This window comes from Lathyrus oleraceus, chromosome 2 (genome assembly GCF_024323335.1).
Source record: "Lathyrus oleraceus cultivar Zhongwan6 chromosome 2, CAAS_Psat_ZW6_1.0, whole genome shotgun sequence".
NCBI classification, from domain to species: domain Eukaryota; kingdom Viridiplantae; phylum Streptophyta; class Magnoliopsida; order Fabales; family Fabaceae; genus Lathyrus; species Lathyrus oleraceus.
The window spans coordinates 334,886,652-334,904,911 of record NC_066580.1 but is presented as its reverse complement, the minus strand read 5'-3'; the positions used below and the strand labels follow the sequence as shown (position 1 = coordinate 334,904,911).

Here is an 18,260-nt window from a genome sequence, read left to right as displayed (position 1 = left end):
TTAAAACCTACACAGGGGCGCCAATTGGATTGGCTAGGGCACCTGCCCTAGCCAATCCAATTGGCGCCTCCATTCAAGTTTTAAGAGGAGTCGCCAATTCAATTGGAGACTCCTCCTAAAAGTGAGGTATTTTGGAATTTTTTTTAAAACCGGAGGTATTTTGGAAATTTCCTTAAAAAAGTGAGTTATTTTTATAAAAAAACCTTATTCAACTGTAAGTAAAAGTAACATTTAGTGACAAAAATAAAGTGTTCGTAAAAACGAGTGTCAATATAAATTTTTTTTCTTGTAGTGACATAAAAAGGATTAATTTAATAAAAATATAATATTTTATGATAATATTATTGTATTTTTTAATTTATATACAAAAAAAATTTAAATCATGATTATTTTATAATGGAGAATATTAAATAAAAGATAACACTCGATGTAACTATCTATCATTCTAATAGTTATTGACATGTAATAATGAAGTCCTGGGAAAGGATTCTCTCCAGTATAACAAAAATCAAATTTCAAGAAGACGATTCTCTGCATACGCGCTGGCAACCATTGGATGAGTATAGCATTTAATATTTGAGTAGTCTTTATCTTGAAAATGACATGAATGATGACTTCATAAAATTGTGAGACATTGTCAAGTCATTTTCATTGTGTTCAGAAGCTTTAAATTAATTCAACACCAACGTAGTACCACAAGTTCACTACTCCTAATAACAGTGTCCTACTCAGCAGCGTGACGCATCAAATTCAAGTCTTACCTCATTATATATACCAATGCTTCCCTCTACTACCACCATTAATTCCTCTTCTACCAATGTTAATTTTGTCTTTATCTGTATTGTATACTTCCAAGACTGAAGCTGTGTTTGCAGACTTTGATGAGCCAAGTTGATGAACCTCTTGAATCTCTATCACAATTTGAGAGGCAGACTTGGGCATGGGTGGAATTGGAAAAACAGGTAATAAATTCTGTGTTTTTTCTCTTGTTGTTAGTTCTTCAATTAAGATAACTCTCCAAACAATACCATATACTTCATTGCCTCCAAGTTCTTCTACCAGAACCTCCTATACCAAATTATATGTTTCAATTGATATAATCTTTTATGCCCAACAACACACTAATCATCTTCATATCATATGCTAGATTATTTTTTATTGGTAATTAATGCAAGAAGCATTAATTCTATTGAGAAGCCACCATTGATAAACTTTTAACATATTAATTGATATATAGTCATGCTTCAAATAATTGAAAGGATGTATTTTTTTTTTTAATTTTTCCTCAGAGAGAATGAGGGATTGCTAGCTATGACATGGGTTGATAGCCGAAGAGTTGTCCAAATATCAGCTATGTTTATGATATTTTTTTCTATTTTTGGAAAATTTATAAATGGCTTCAAAGGTATGTATAGTTAACTCAATTTAACATTCTTATTTTTATTAGTCATAATTTTATCTAAGTTTTATCTTTTCATTTTTTTTTCTTTCTTAACACAACTTTCAGAGACCTCGACTTGCTTCAGTTTTGTAATTTGAATAACTTTTCAGAAGATGGGTCTTGTGCGTATCAAAACAACATAGGTATGTATGCGTTCTTTCATTTGCGTATTATTTATCGTATAACGCAATATTTTAAAAACATATATAGATCGAATTGATTACCCCATTTGGTTGAATAAGAATTGAACCAAATGATAGATAAAATAAAGGATTTAATGAATTTTCATTGTTTTCTTAAAAGGATTTCTCAAATTTTGAAGTTCTTTTGCAGTTTAATGATGTGATCAATGTTCCGTTTTCATCTGAAGTGTTTGTTGCTGGTCTAATGACTATAGTTTTGGATTCGGTTTCATTTAAAAGGAGTGATCGCCAGATTCATAGAAATCGAGGAATATACTGGTGGGAAAAATTCACCTCTATGAGATTAGATAGTAGGAGTATTGAGTATTATTATCTATCCTTTTATGATTATTGATGATTATAATATTTAGTTTTGCTTGATATGAGTATATGAATGCATGTTACAATTATTGCTAACTGTAATCATTTCTCATATATGTATATATGTTTATATATTCATTAAATCTTTTTTGTGTTTATATTAGTTTATTCTTCTACTTTCTACCCCCAACAGTTAAATATGCAATTATTTTTTCTACTATTCATTTTCCTATGTTACTTACTCTCAATTAGTTGATAAAGACTGATATCCATCTATTATGAATTCCTATAATTGTCATTATCTCCTGCTCTTTCATTTCTCATAATGAATGGACTTTTCTTTCCGAAGCCACAATGTTTGTACCTAAGCACTAATTTCAAATTGCACAATTACTCACCAGTACTCTTGGTTTATGAGTAAATACATATATCTCTACTGCTAAGGTATAGTGTACATGTTCACGTATAGAAGGAGTGCTTTAAATGAAGCAAACTTCAACTTGTTATTGATTATAAAATGTATATTACAATGTAAACATCACAATTAACAACATAAAAGTTAAATTCAAGAAAAATCAAATGATTGTTAAATATATTGCAGATGATGAACATGTTTATCAACCGGTGTTAATAGTGACTTGAAAGGCAAGGAACTCATCTCATCTATTTAATGAATGAAAATTATTTGAAAAAAATACACAAGTATGATCCTCAATATATGGAGATCAAAAGGAATTTAATTAACAAACAAACTATGGATAAAATATATGGTGAAATAAAGTTGTTACTTAAAAAACAAGAAATATATACAATTAACACCTCTTCAAATTGAACTATGGATATCACTAGACCCAACTTAGATATGTTGGCAAGGAAAAGAGCTTGGTGAAAGCATTTGCAAGTTGGTTTACAGGGAGAAAAAGGATTAGTTTGCGTTGTATTTTCTCTCGAATAACATGATAGTCTATTTCATTATATAGTTGATTTGTTGTCACAATAAATGGAAGAGGGTTAAGGAAGTGCGATACAAGAATCAGTGAGAACACTACCACATTTTTGTCCTACGGAAAAGAAAGAAAACTATTGCGAAAACTAAAAAAATTGTTGCCTTAATCTATGAGAAATGTTTTCAGGTCTTGTTAAACCAAGACATTGTCCTAGCCTTTCACAACGATTTTTATTTTAACCCGGGCATTTTGTCATAGTCCTAAGAAAAACAGTCTTTGTACTCCTTAAGTAGTTTGATTACTTCGATTCCTTCTAAAGGATCCCGCGCCCGCATCTTTTTAGTCACAAGAAACCCGCTTTTTCGAAACCTAAAGGCCCGTCTGTAGCGGGAAATTCATGATCATTAAGCTAATGACAAGCTAAAGATCAATTAACAAGAGTCGCCACCGCACTTTTATTGTTTCCAAGGGAAAAGGGAAAAAGTATGAACAAAATCCACTTAGTAAGAAGTTTTCAAATAAAAACTAATAAAAAAAATCAGAGATCACAGGTAATGGGGTTGGTTACACAGAGGAAAGGTGTTAGCACCCAAAGTGTCCTAGGTACTCCTAGGGATCCCTTTTTGTGTGCATATGTATTTTGTACAAAGTGATGTTTACAAACAAATAGAATGGGGGGATGAGAAAAGAATTCATTAATTATATTTTTGTGTTTGACAAGACCTTCGGTCTTGTGCCTACGTACCAACATATAAAATGAGGGATCAAAACCTCGTAGTTCATGCTAGAAATTTCAAAATGAGTTGGTTGATTTTTAACAAAATTTAATTTTGAAAGGCACAAAGGCCTAAAATGATTTGAATGAGTTAGTTCTTTTTGGCTTTTTGAAGTTTTAAGTCAAGTATAGTTGAGTTTATTTACAAGTTTGATTTAAGAAAATAAGTTTGAAAATGCAATGGCATAAGACCAAAGTTTCTACCTTTTTGTAAAAGTGGTCCAAGTTTAGAACAAAAATAGTTCATACAAAGAAATTTTTAAAAATGGAGGGAGAGATTTTGAAATTAAAGAAATGGGGAGAAGATGAAGAGACTACCCTATGCACAAAAATTTAAAAGTTTAAAGTTGAAAAGATCTAACCAAATGGGAGCAATCCAATAGACAAGTATGTCAATAGAAACCCAGAATTTCCTTGGACTTTTTAGAATCAAACAACATACAAATGCACAATTATATCAATCTTGAAGAGAAAAGGCATCAAATAAAGATAACCTCATCCAAGCTTATCCACTTCAATGATCTTCTTCAAAATAGCCTATGTAGCAGATGAATTCCACAAGTCACAGGTTCAACATAACAACTTAACAATGATTAATGTTGCAGATGACTCTGGAGAGATCTAGAGTGATGTATCAGATGAATTCAAACTTGAAAGCTCTTGGTTCTTCAACAAATTGGCATTGCCAAGTCCATTAGCAAAGGAATGTTGCCTAAATTCTAAGTCCAATTGGGAAGATCAAAATAACAGCCCACTCAAAAGTCTTTTAGGGTTTTTGTTATTATTATGTACATTAATGGTCAAAGACCAATCAAACAAACAAAGCAACAAATTATATCACACAATATGGTCCGAGTGGACAAAGTGAAAATTGCATAAACATAAACAATTAGAATGATATGTATAATGACAAATGATAATAGAACAATAAAAGTAAATTGCATTAAAAGTAAAGGCTTGAAAGTAAAAGTTAATGGTTAGTAAGTTAATAGTTAGTTTTGTTTTGCTTTTTTGATTTCAAGACATTCTTTGGAGAACACTCAACCCACTTGCCACAAGCATGGATCCTTGAACCAAAACATCTTCCAAAGGAAGGAAAGAAGGCCAAGTTTCCACACAATACCATGGAAGGGGGGATACTTACAATCTCATTAACTAGAATGCTTATGCCTTTTGTATCACAAATTTAGCGCTATATTAAGCAATCGTAATTGGACTTATATAGAAGTCACAACTATTTGAGGTCGGGCAATAAACTTTTGGTGTTAATGCATGTTGGAGACATAGTATTAAGAACTACGCTCATTAAACTTACCACACACAAAAAATATGCCAAGGTGTGGCCTAATCTCATCCATACTCATGTTAATCTTTCAATCAACTAGCATTGGGACTTTGAGATGTCATTGGCCAATTGAAAATGAATGGATGGAGAAGGGGAATTAGATGAAGAGGGAAAGGGATGAATGAGTTTATAAATTGATCAAAGAAGGACTTTTACCAAATTAATATTATTCATTCATTTTGGGAGATGGAATGTACATTCCATCAATCCCCTAAATCCAATAATATTAACTTGACAAAGTCAAATCAACCTTGACCAAGGCCCAACAACAAATGAGAAACTCAAATAAGTCAAATTCAAATGGTCAACACAATTAAAATGACATTTATTCAATTAAAAATATTAAAATAACGCATTAAATTCAAATATGTTTTGTCCAAATCCTAAAATCACATCAAAACACCAAATAAATGACCATGTGATTTATCATAAGTCAAACAAGGTCAAAGGACCTTGGATAAAAAATTTCATAATTTTTGGACACTTAAAATATACTTTTAAATAATTAAAAACAAATGCAAAATCAATTATAATTCATGAAAAATATTAATAATGATTCAAAAAATAATTTTAATTCAGAATATGAAAGAGAAAAATATTTGATTTTTTTTGGTGAAAGTCCCATATTTTTTGGATCAATATTGAATTTAATATGAATTATTGAAGAAAATGGAATTAAAAGGAAAATCAAAAAATGCAAAAATACGTGGACCATCAGATCTCCCTCATTAATTGAGGTGGCAGATCTGATGATACACAGCGCGCGTTCCACCAACACGTGAGTCAACTGCGCTGCAAACATGTTAATCACAATGCACGACTAAGATTAGAACACAGGAGTTGGATCACACGGTCTAGAACTCAAACACATCATCATCGGAGCCAGAGCTCCGGTTGTCTTCTCCGGCGAGCTTCGTCGGACTGGTCATCATCAACCATCACCAAAATTTCAAATAGGGACATGATTTTAAAGAGAAAATATCACTGAGCACGAATATCACCTCCATTTCTTCCAATTCCAACTATATAGAGAGCTATGTGGAATTGAAAATGAGGTTCATGATCTGAGTTGCTTCGATTTAACATCAAAACAACTCAAACACCTTGCCTACATTGGTAGGACTTCAGCCAACACAATAATCAAGAGAATTGAGCAAGAAACAAGGAGAATCGAAGAGATCAAATTTTCTACAAATTACCTTCAATGGAGGTCTGAGCTTGCTAGATCTTGATCTGAATCGTGCTTTGCTTCACTTCAATTGCTTGCAGAAGAGGAATGGAAATGCTTAGAATCAATGGACTCCTGGAGAATTGAATTCTAAAACAGTGGAGATTCAAGCTCAAATTCAACAGAATTTTTCAGGTTTATCCTCTTGGTATGAAGGGTTTTCTATGGGGAATCAAAGCTGGCGCAATGTCTGTGTTAATTCTGATCACAAGAGCTTAAATTTATAGAGAATTCAAATGATAATTGCACACTCTTTCAAGTATCCAATTTTGGCCAAATGATGTAAGCAAGCTGCATGGGCGCGCATAGGCCCATGAAATGATTATCCATAAGTCCAAAATGAAGTTCAAATGCATTGGAAATGGATTGGATTGCAAGACAATTGAGCATTGTTGTTTGAAGTTTGATCCATGCCACATGATACCATCATGTTTAAGCCATGCGCAGCCTATGTATTTCTCATCCAAAATGCATGAATTTTAGCTCTTTGGAAAGGTGAGATCAAGAGGAACAAGTTTTATGTTGAACACTTTTTCATTTGGGGCTTGTAAATTGGAGATATTTGAGGTGGAAGTTTGGAAAAATTTGACATATTGAAAATTTTCTAAGTGTCAAGCCATATGTCTCAATATTCCACCTTGCTTAACTTTATATAGGAGCTTCAAATGAGAAAGGTGTCTTCATAAAAGTTGTAACTCTCTCAAAGACCTTCAAAATGGTCACCAATTTCATGTCATTTAGATTTGAAATGATAGAGTTATGTATTTTTGAAGTTTGGCAAAATCACTTGATCATTGGTATAAGTCAAAAGTGACCTATAATGTAGCCTCATATCAAATGTGCAAAGAAGTTGAATTACCTCTCACTCCAAACATAGAAGTTGAAGTAGACACATTAAATTTGATTGTGCAACTTGGAAATCTTTCATCTCATAAAAATTGAGCAAGCTATGGCCTTGGGAATTTGACTTTCAAATTAGGGTTTAGACAAAATGACCTATAATGTTTCAACATAGAAAATGATTTTCCAAGAAAAGCTAGCTCTAGGTCTCAACATTAAAGTTGTTTATAATGTCATTTAGAGTAAGTTTTCTCTTGGAATAATTTTCATATGGTGAAAATTGTAGGAAATAGGGTCTAGGGAGACCCAGTTTTGATCAGATGAAATCATCTGGCCAACCACCATCAACCAACTTGCTAACTTCCAATTATCTTGACTTTCTTGGCTCATGGTAGATCATATATGCATAAGATGATGAATTTTTAAGTGTCCCTTGAGAAATTTGATCAATTGATGAGATAGCTTGTTGGAGAAGTTACTCAAGATACCCAGTCAAACTAGGGTTTCCAAGGCAAATCACCCTCAAACTTTTGAAGAAAACTTGATCAATATAACATGTAGAAGTAATTGGGACTCATATATGATGCTTATAACCATTCTTGAATCAATTATTGATTGTGTTCTTTGTTCATGAGGGTCTCAAACCCTAGATGTGATCAATGAATCAAGGAGATCATGTCCCTTGCCTACAAAAGAGTTAGATAGATACAAAAACATATTTTTGGTATTTTGGTTAGTAAAATGATAAAATAAAAGTATGATATAATCACAAAATGCTTGGTGATCTCTCCCAAAACAAACCCAATGAAGGAGGGGTAAGGAGGATGCCAAGGTATGATCCCAATGCCAATGCTTATGATGAAATGCATGAGGGATCTTAGGGTCAAAATTGGGGTCTTACACCGTCATCATAGACGCAGTCAAACCTATAAACGTTTAAACCGTCATTTTCCCCACTCGCTGATTGCGGCTTATTTGGTGGCTCAGGTTCAAAGTCAATCCCTGGTCCCAAATCATAAATTTCTATTTCATTGGCTTCGATAGCCATGTATCGGATTTCGGTCTATAAGACCTTTGTTAGTCTATTTTGTGCAACATAAGCCGAAAGTCTTTTCAAAGTATCAGACTGAAACTTAGTCCTCGCTTTCATCTTCCTAACCAGTTGTTGGGATCCCAAACATCCCCTCATCCCCCATGCTTTTTCTAAACCTTATAAACCCTTGGGTAGGGAGAAGTTTCAAAGAGTAGAATTCCTCTTTTGAAGGTATATACTCTGACCAAGCAGCAGTACAAGGTGCAATATTTTCTAGGTTTCTGTCAAAATTTATTTTGTCGACATGGTTTATCTCTGTCAAATAGTAGCTCTGACCGGTCTCTACATTTTCGACAATCCCATCATTTCGCCATATCTAAAATCTCTAATGAAGTGATGATGAGACCACTCCGATGCCATGAATTCATTATCTCCCCAGGAGTAAGATATAGTTGGCCCTGGAGGATATGACCATGGAAACAGTGGGTCTAGTTATCGAACAAACTGTTAAGTTGTTAGATGCCCAAGTTTGCTTATTTGAGCTATCAAATGTGGGCATCTTTCACTCCTTTTTGTCGAAAAAGTGTTCGAAACCACCCTTGCTTTTGTTGATTTGCAAGACTATGTGAAATGATCTTGGTACCTTTAATTTGTGTGTTATTGTGCAAGAATTAGGCATGAAAGAGTAGAAAACTAAGGCACAAGAAAGATGGCAAAGGAACCAAGAAAGAAAGCAAACATAAGCAAGCTCGCTATGCGAGTGAGGTAGCGAAGTATTCGCTAGGCGAGCACGCAGCGAGATGCCAGCAAACACTCCCAGACTTGGACAAAACCAAAAAGATCAAAACTCGCTATGGCGAGGGAAGTAGCGAAGTATTCGCTAGGCGAGCATCCAGCGAGCAAGTAGCGAACACTTCCAGTAGCAAAAAGATCAAAACTCGCTGTGGCGAGGGAAGTAGCAAAGTATTCGCTAGGCGAGCATCCAGCGAGCAAGTAGCGAACAATTCCAGTAGCAAAAACATCAAGACTCGCTGGAGCGAATGAGAGAAGCGAGGGCTTCGCCTAACGAAGGATTGTTCGCCTAGCAAACAGATGCAAACTTGTCTGGGATGATTCCTCTGGACGCAGGCTCTTCTGGTGACTTATTTTGGGGCTCGCTAGGCAAACCATTATGCTCGCCTAGCGAGAATGACAGCTCAGCAACCATTTCTATAAGTAGTATGGGCTACTTTTTGGAACTTCTTAATCTTTTTTTGGATCATCTTTTTACTTGTTTTTTGCTAAGAGGTGATTTTTGTGCCCTAGAAACCCCATTTCTCATTCTTCTTCATCTCTTGACAATATTTTACAAAAAGAAGGTGGATTCCCATCCAATCTCGATTCTTCGACTCAGATGTTGATCAACCTTCTTCCGAAACTTGTTGTTCAAGCTACCATGAAAATGAGTAGCTAAGTCTTTCATTTTGTCAAGGTTAGATGTAGATGATTATAAGCTTTGTATGTATATGGGTTGATCTTCATTTGTAAACTCTTTGATGATGAATGTATGGTGAAAACCTTGTTTTATTGATAACTCTTTGTGTTGGTTTATGATTGAAAGGTGTTTTCCAACTCTTGACCTAGATTTTCATCCATCCTTGTTCTTTAGCTAGAGATAGTATTGAATGAGTTTGTTCACTAAAAAGTTAAACCTAAAAGTTGTCATTTTGATAGATTGTGTGAGAAATCAACAATGGATCAAAATGGGAAAAACCCATAATGTGTGTTAGAAATAAACACATTGGGAGGATTTTGTGAATGTGTTTATCATCTAATGGAGTTTATGAGTTTTGTTTGATCGAACATATGCATGAAAAGTGATCGTCGAACCTTAACTTTGACAATCTTTCTCAAATCGTAAAACCAAAACTTTTACCGCAATTTCTTACTTTTTATGCAAGCTACCGTAACCGAAAACTAAAACCCCCTTGTTACTATAAGTTAAGAACTTAACAACTGTCGAACGGCGGCAATATCACATAATCCCTGTGGAGACGATAACAAATCCCGATACTCTATCCCTGTTCTAACATAAGTCCACTTGAATCATCCCCAAAGTGTGTCCAGTTTTGCCCTCGTAATTCAACAAAACCATGTTGTGGAGTCTTAAATCGGTATCATGCTCTCTGATCTTTTTCAAAAGAAAATGAGGCATCATGTTTACTTATGCGCCTCCGTCAATCAACACTTTGTTGATTCCAGTATTTTCTATTGTTTCCCTTATGAATAAGGGTTTTAAATGGCTCTTGCTCCAGTCAAATGTGCATCGACTGTGCCTCCGGTCATAGAACTGGATGGTTGTTCTTCATTAGTATTGGTATTTTTGGAATTGTCATTCTAACGTATCTTCTAGTTAGAATGTGAACTTCTTATTGGTTATTTTACCACTTCTCAATCTCATATGCACAAGGCAATGGGAATTTTAATGAATGGAGAGCTTTTCTTAGACAAATGTCTGAATGAGTAAAGCAAAAAAACAAAACATTTGCGTAAAAAAGCGTCGTACCGGGTGTGCCAACTTGGTTACTGTGAAATTTGGTAAACAAACACAAATTTGATTTTACTTAAGGGATTAAACTCAAAAATATATCGGGACAGACTTGTGCAAAAATTGTATGTTTTGAAAGACTTTGACAATGAACGTCAAGAACAATGAATGAAAAAATAATGCAGAAAAGTGAATGAGTAAAAAGGAAAAGTTATAGGAAAAAAAATTAACTTTATAAATGGAACACAAATACATACATTGAAAACCCGTTTCTCACTTTCAGAGTTGAATACTTTGAGTGTGTAATGCATAAAATTGTGGACCCCTAAAACTACAAACAAACACTGCTTATATACTAGTCCTAATATAATCGTCTACAACAACCGACTTAGCAAAATTTGACACGTCTTCGTCTTCATGCATCCCTCGTCTTAGAAAGGTTTCACGTGTTCTTTAATAAATGTATGATCTTATCCATACTCTCTTCGACAAAAGCATCATAGTCACATCAATTGGAAAAACTCCCTAAATTACTAAGTCTTTTAAATCGGCCAGGGTCTTCAATGGACCTCTCAACCATATTTCCCAATCTCCTTCGACAGAATATGCTTATCACACGGCTAAGTGATCTTCTGGTCGGAAATGACCATTTCGACTATGGGTGAAACCTTAAATCCCTGTCAACCAAATTTGATCATAAATTCTCATATTTGTTACCCGTGTCAAAAATATGAGATAATACATACACATGTTCCACCTTGTAAAAGAAACACATGTTTCTTAGATAAATTATCATTTCTAATACATAGTAAGAATAGGTAACTCCGGTTTTACTAGCTCGCCGTCGTCTTCTGCCAATAACACATTACCATATTTTCTTGACTTGTCTTTGATTCGTGTCTAGAGTTTTGATGCTTCACAACCTTAATTATCTTGTACATGTCGTTAACCATTTCTAACATCTTCCATTTAAACATCAGCTGAATTGCTTGAATTTTTGGATAGACTTAACAATTTCTCCATTTCTCGTAATTGTAGCATAAGTTGTGATATTCTTTCCTCGAATTTTCCCCCCAATAAATAATTGATTGATTGATATTAATTAAATTTCTCGTATTAAGAGAGTCTTGTCTCCATGCACTTAGTTCCGACTTTAATGTTTTCCTCACAATTTCTTTAAGAATTTAATTGAAATACACTGACAGTATAAAAAGATTTTACACCGTCAGTTAATCATATCCGTTGAATGTTGAAACAAATTTGACTTTTATTTTAAAAATCTATAAAATAATGTAAATGGATGATGGTGATAAATCAATTATGTAAAACTTTATACATTAATATTATATAATAAATAATCTCTTTCTTTAAACCTCTTCTTAAGACGCATTTAACTTTATAATAAACTGTTAATAAAAACATGATATAAAAATTAGCCAATTATCAAAAACTACGATATAAAATGACATGCAACTACACAAATACTAACATTTTGGATCATCTAATGACAATAGATCATTATTAAACAACTATTTAACTAAAACACAACAATCCACTTTCAGTTTTTCTTTAATGTATATTGGCCATTTAAATGATGTTTCTTCAATTCAATATTTTTGAACTTCTGTCATCTTCTTATAAACTTTTCCAATCAACCTCGTCTTCTATCCATGTCTGACATCAACCTTAAAAAAGTAAACACTTTTACTAATGTAACAAAAATGGGAAACAAAAAACAAACTCAAATCTAAAACATAAGGGATATGAAGGGACGAACGAAGAAATAGGAGTGCAATATTAAGATATTAAGATTTCATTACAATTGATATTAAGATTTCATTACAATTATGTTAATTGATTTTTTATGTTGGATTATTTTACTAACATAGTCTGCCACCACTAATACAAAAAATAGTTTTTACCTCAATTGAAATAAAGTTTCTTCTTGATATCATGGACGAGATAATAAAGAGTATAATAAAAAGTTCGTCACATTTTTCCTCGGTCGATTTTTTTATCGGGTTGAAATCCTCAACTTTTCACTATGTTTAGTTTATCCACAAAGATGGAGTCAACCACTACAAAACCATTTTCCATAATGGATCGCAAGAATGGAAAAACGTTTTGTTCAAAGTTGGTTCTTCAATGTAATTTTTTCTCTAGAAATTGCTAAACCTATAAAAAAAAAGTTGTAACATTATTAGAAAGCATGGATGTAAATTTTTTTTTTGAGTTTTAATATTTCTAACAACAACTTAAATTTTAAGACACTATTTATGGAACAAGCATCTCAAGACACAAGTTAGGAACACACAACAAAATAGTAACATCATGGAGAAGTAAAGAGGCACCTAAGGAGGAAAGAATCAAAACAAATTCCACCAACATAAAATGTACTTGAAGTATATAATTTTTTTTTAAAAATTTTAGGTGATTCGTAGTTCTAACTAAGTTGCGTTATTTTAGTATACATTCCTTTAAATTTAGAATAAGAAAAAAATTCTTCTTAAAGCTATTTGACAACCACAAAAGACAAACTATTGATCCAAGAAAATACTTCTTGTTTTTTTTGAAGTTTTTATGGGAATACGGTTAATCCTAATCTAACTAAGTGTATACAACCAAAACAAAGACAATAAAATTCTTATAAAATAGAACACCTTGTCCATCAGTGGTCCAAGGATTTACTAGATCAATAGATGGCATAAGGCCTCTCAATCCGTCAATAAGAATGTTAGAAGTGCAACCTATTTTAAAATTGACACCGACCTCCATATGTGGAAATGCTACCACAAACTACAAGCGATTGACTATGCAATACACCCATAGAAATCTCAAGATGAATTCTATCATTGCATTTAACTTGCAACTCTTTTCTCAAACTTATACATTATGACGACACGGTTGGTGTAAGCCCTAGAGGCCAATACTTTTTGGTACTTGTATCGAATTGTTTATTAATAATAAAAGACATTTTCTTTATTGTGGTTGATTAATAAAGTTCCTGGAATAGATAGTCCGTTTAATGTATTAAGTGTGACTTAATCATTAGAACACATTAAACATAAGGACACTATTCTTAAAGTATCCGTAGTCGAGCTTTAGTGTGAAGTGGGATAACATTAAAGCATTAAGACTATTATGTTTGTAGACTGATGATCACATCTCATGGATCATGGATAAAGAGTTATCAAGTCTTAAACATAGGTATGAATATTAGGAGTAATATTTATACCGGATTGACCCACTATGAGAATACTATATAGAAAGTTATGAAAAGTGTCATAAGTTATTCTCATGGTGATAATGGTGTATACCACTCTTCGACCTGAAACCACTATGGACCCTAGATGTAGAGTCGAGTGCTTTATTGCTGATCCAACGTTGTCCGTAACTGGATAACCATAAAGGCAGTTGATGGGTACTCCACGAAGCATGCTGAGGGACATGAGTGACCTAGATGGAATTTGCCCATCCTGCATAACAGGATAAATATCTATGGGCCCAATATTGAACTGGACAAGGATGACACGGTCTATGTCTTGTGTTCAATATAGACATAAGGGCAAAAGGGTAATTATACACATAAGTATTATCACAGAAGGTTTTGTCAGATCACATGACATTTTCGTGTCTTGGGTAGCAGTGATGTGTTGCTAGATACCGCTCACTGTTTATTATGTTAAATGCGTGATTTAATATAATTGTCAACGTCACGAAAACCTACAGGGTCACACACAAAGGATGGATTGATGAGAGATAGAGTAACTAAGGAATACTGTAAGGTACGGTGCCCTTAAGTGAATTATAGAACATCGTAAGGTATAGTGTATTTGAGTAGAATACGAAATATGGTAAGGTACCATGGGCTTAAGTGATTTTGGGCATATTATAAGATATGGACCAAAATACACTTAAGTGAACTTTTAGCTTGAAGCCCACACAAGTGGTTCTATAAATAGAACCCTTGTGCAGAAGCATTCATTGCGGTTGCATTATTTTCGTTTTCTCTCTCTCTCTCTCTCTCTCACTCAAAGCCTTCATTCGTATCAGCTAGCACTGAGATTGAAGGAATCCGTTCGTGTGGACTGAGTAGAGACGTTGTCATCGTTCAACGTTCGTGATCGCTCCGTGGATCTGCATCAAAGGTTTTGATTGTCATAAGAGATCTGCACCAAAGGTTTCAATCGTCACAAAAGGTAAATATTCTATCACCGATCATGACCATTCGTAAGGATCTCTAAGGAGAAAATTTTAATTTCCGCTGCGTTTTGGATCGCAATTCTCCTTCAGACACACGAAATGAGATTCGAGATTAACTTAGTTCCAACAATGTGTGAATATAATGCTCCGCGATCATACAACCCAAAAACTACTTCGGAAGATAAACAATAAGAGAAATTCCAATAAGCCACTCCTAATCTTGACAACCAAATAACACGCATTTAAGATGAACCTTGACATTCCCAAGCACTTACCGATTTGGATTCTCTTCCGAACCAAACATCCATTATACCTTCATCACACAGAGGTTACATATCTAGACGACTTACAATTGAAAAATCTTGCCAACTACTTACGACTTCGGGTGTTATAGTCCTTATCACGATCCACACTTAATTCCATACCCAAGTTTTGATCGCTCTTGGTTGCTTGCCACATACTTGGAGTCTCAGGACACAAGACTTGCCTGCTCGAACAAAGGAGTGTGATAATCCACAACTATCACACATAAGACACTAAAGCATACAAACTTGTGACCAAGATACTAATAACACATGTTTTTCTGCATCCATAATATATCTCTCTCTTCCTACATGAACCTATTTCAACTGTTCCTTGGATATATATCTTTGCTGAACTACCCTAAACCCGATTTTCCTTTGTCTGCAACATAGATGGCTCAAATGGAGTAAGCAGTAATGCCCTCATACCTTTTCACATACTTCGTCGTTTCCATAGACTCATGGCGAAGTTTCTGAATCTCAAGGCGTCTCGAGCCTCCAAACTATTGGGAAAATAATTTCTTAGCAATACTTACTTAAAATACTTCTACTCTTTTGAGGTACCATGGGTGGTCATTTCGAGCTGAGACACCGGTACACCACCTCGCTTATGAACTTCATAGAATATAAGCAAAAACTACCTCTTCTTCCTCACTGTATAGAATTACTTGGAATACTTGTTTCATATTAGTGAGTCAATCTTGCGCTACCAAAATTTCAGACTCTGAATTCGGGTTGATTAATCTGGAATAAACCATTAAGATTCCCATTCCTCTTGTGCTACCGGATGACCTGAACTGTGCACCACTCTGCATTTGTTGTATCACATAAAACATAACTCTTTATACGACTTCAACTGAACTCACTGATTCTCATTATTTTCAAACTCCTGGCTTGAACCTACTCTTAAAGCACAAGCACTACTAAACCTTTAGATTCCTCGTTGTTGCTCAGCCATGATCCTACCTACCATGCACATATAATTAAGTTGATCATGCCCAATACTATATACCGTGTATATTAAGAATCATGCTTTACAAACACACAGATGAGAATAATGCTATTTTATTATAATCGACAGAAAAACATTACTTGCCCAAAACAGTTAGAGAAGTGGATGTTTGCATCACACCGAATGGATTTCTAAATATCAATATTCCCGAGAAAATGTCACTTATCTCACTCACACATATGAAGATGAAGTGATTTTTTTCGTTGTCTTGAGACGGAACATGTTTCATTTATGAAAAGGGTTTTTAATCGCGCGGGTGAGAGAAAAGAGTTTAATGTGTTGAACATATTTTTGGATTGAAAGACGAGTATTTATGACTTGCAAGCTCTTACAACTTGGCTCTAATACTCGGAACTACGATTGAACCTTACACCCAAATAGTCTTTTTCTTCTGATTTTGTTATGAAAAAGGTTTGGAATATATAGGATTATGACTGGACCTTACACCCAAATACTCTTTTTTATCCAATTTATTAAGAAAGGAAGACACATTCCATTTTTTTGGAGGAAGACAAGCATTTTGATTTTCAAGCTCTTACAACTTAGGTGTAACACTCGGGAGTATGACTGGACCTTAAATCCCATGTAGTTTTTTTCTTCCATTATTTTTTGTATAGGTTAGTCATTTTTTATTTTTATTTAAGAAAATGTCTTGATATTGGGTCAAACATTTTTATTTGCATTGCAGGATAAATTATGAAAGTGATTTGCCTTTTTGAAATGATTGAAATTGGTTTTTGAAAATGATGGAATATTAGTGAAGTTGTGTGAAAAATGGTTTGAATCTGAAAATGTGTGAAATGTTAGTATGATTATCTACATGTGCGATATGAACATGGATATAGATTACCTAATTAAATGACTAAGCACATAGAAATCAATTAATCAAACAATCTACTTAATAACTAAAGGAATTAATTAATTAAGATCTAATCAACTAAATAATAAAAATTTAATCGATTAAATAAATACTAATCTAAGTAAATAAATTAATCAAGAAATTAAAATAGAAAGAAAAACTAAATTATAAAATAAAAAATAAAAAAAGAATGAAAAGTTGTGCATAAAGGAGTGAGCACGGGTGCAAACCTCAAAGTAACTTGGGCCCAATCCAACACCAATACTAATCCTAATTATGATTTACATATCATTAAATAATAATAATAATAATTAAATAAAGAAAATAAAAGATAAAAAGCTAAAGATAAATAAAAAAGGAATGGAGAACAGTGCCTATTTGTAACCAATGCAACCCAATTAATTTCAAAATTTAGAGTCAACCAAACACCTCCAGACACGTGGCATGTACTAAATAAAAAAAAGAAATAATAGAAACAATAATGCAGCATCCTCTCTCTCTACATTTTTAGAAAACACGATTTTTCTATTTTTAAAAAAGAAACTCATCCTCTCTGTCAAATCTTTACTCATAATAAACCAACAACAAATCTCAAGCAAACCAATGAAACAAAAAAAAGTAAAGGAAACAGGATTACCAACAGGCCTGAGAAAATGGCGGTGGAAGTTGGTGGTCGAAAACGTGGTCGTTGCATTTGATGGGAAGGATGTAACACCCTTCTAAAATACCCCAAATATTTAATTAAAATAGCAATATATCAATCAGAGTAATTATGCAATTAAGGGTGTCACACAAACACTTCACACCATTCACCATAATAACTGTCATGCTCTTTTATTAATTCAAAACATAAAGCATTTGCACAATACGCAGCGGATAGAAATCAAATCAATCATGCAAAATATGTAACACATTACATGTAAAATTATTCAACAAGGTAAAACATCCCGTCCCGATGTTACATCTATCAGAGCATGACCCACTAAGGAGACTACACTAGACTCCAAGCACTAGCTTCTACTCAATCACTGCTCGTTACCTGAAAAATAGTTGTAAGGGTGAGTTCCTCAATCGATATAATAAGCATTATAAAATATCATGTAATGCTAAGTAAATAACACATTAATCACCCTAATCATATCACACATTCAGTAACGGCACATCAACTCAAATATCATACTCAATCCCAACACAATTCATACTCATACTCAATGCCAACACAAACACACGTATAATATTGGAATA

General features: G+C 33.7%; 1 long non-coding RNA gene across 1 annotated transcript; it reads left to right on the top strand.

Moving 5' to 3' along the window:
* Positions 1-509: 509 nt before the first annotated feature.
* Positions 510-2,135, top strand: LOC127121383 (uncharacterized). Its single transcript, XR_007803433.1, has 4 exons — positions 510-962; positions 1,290-1,405; positions 1,508-1,584; positions 1,775-2,135. It is a non-coding gene; the product is annotated as an uncharacterized LOC127121383 (long non-coding RNA).
* Positions 2,136-18,260: the final 16,125 nt, after the last annotated feature.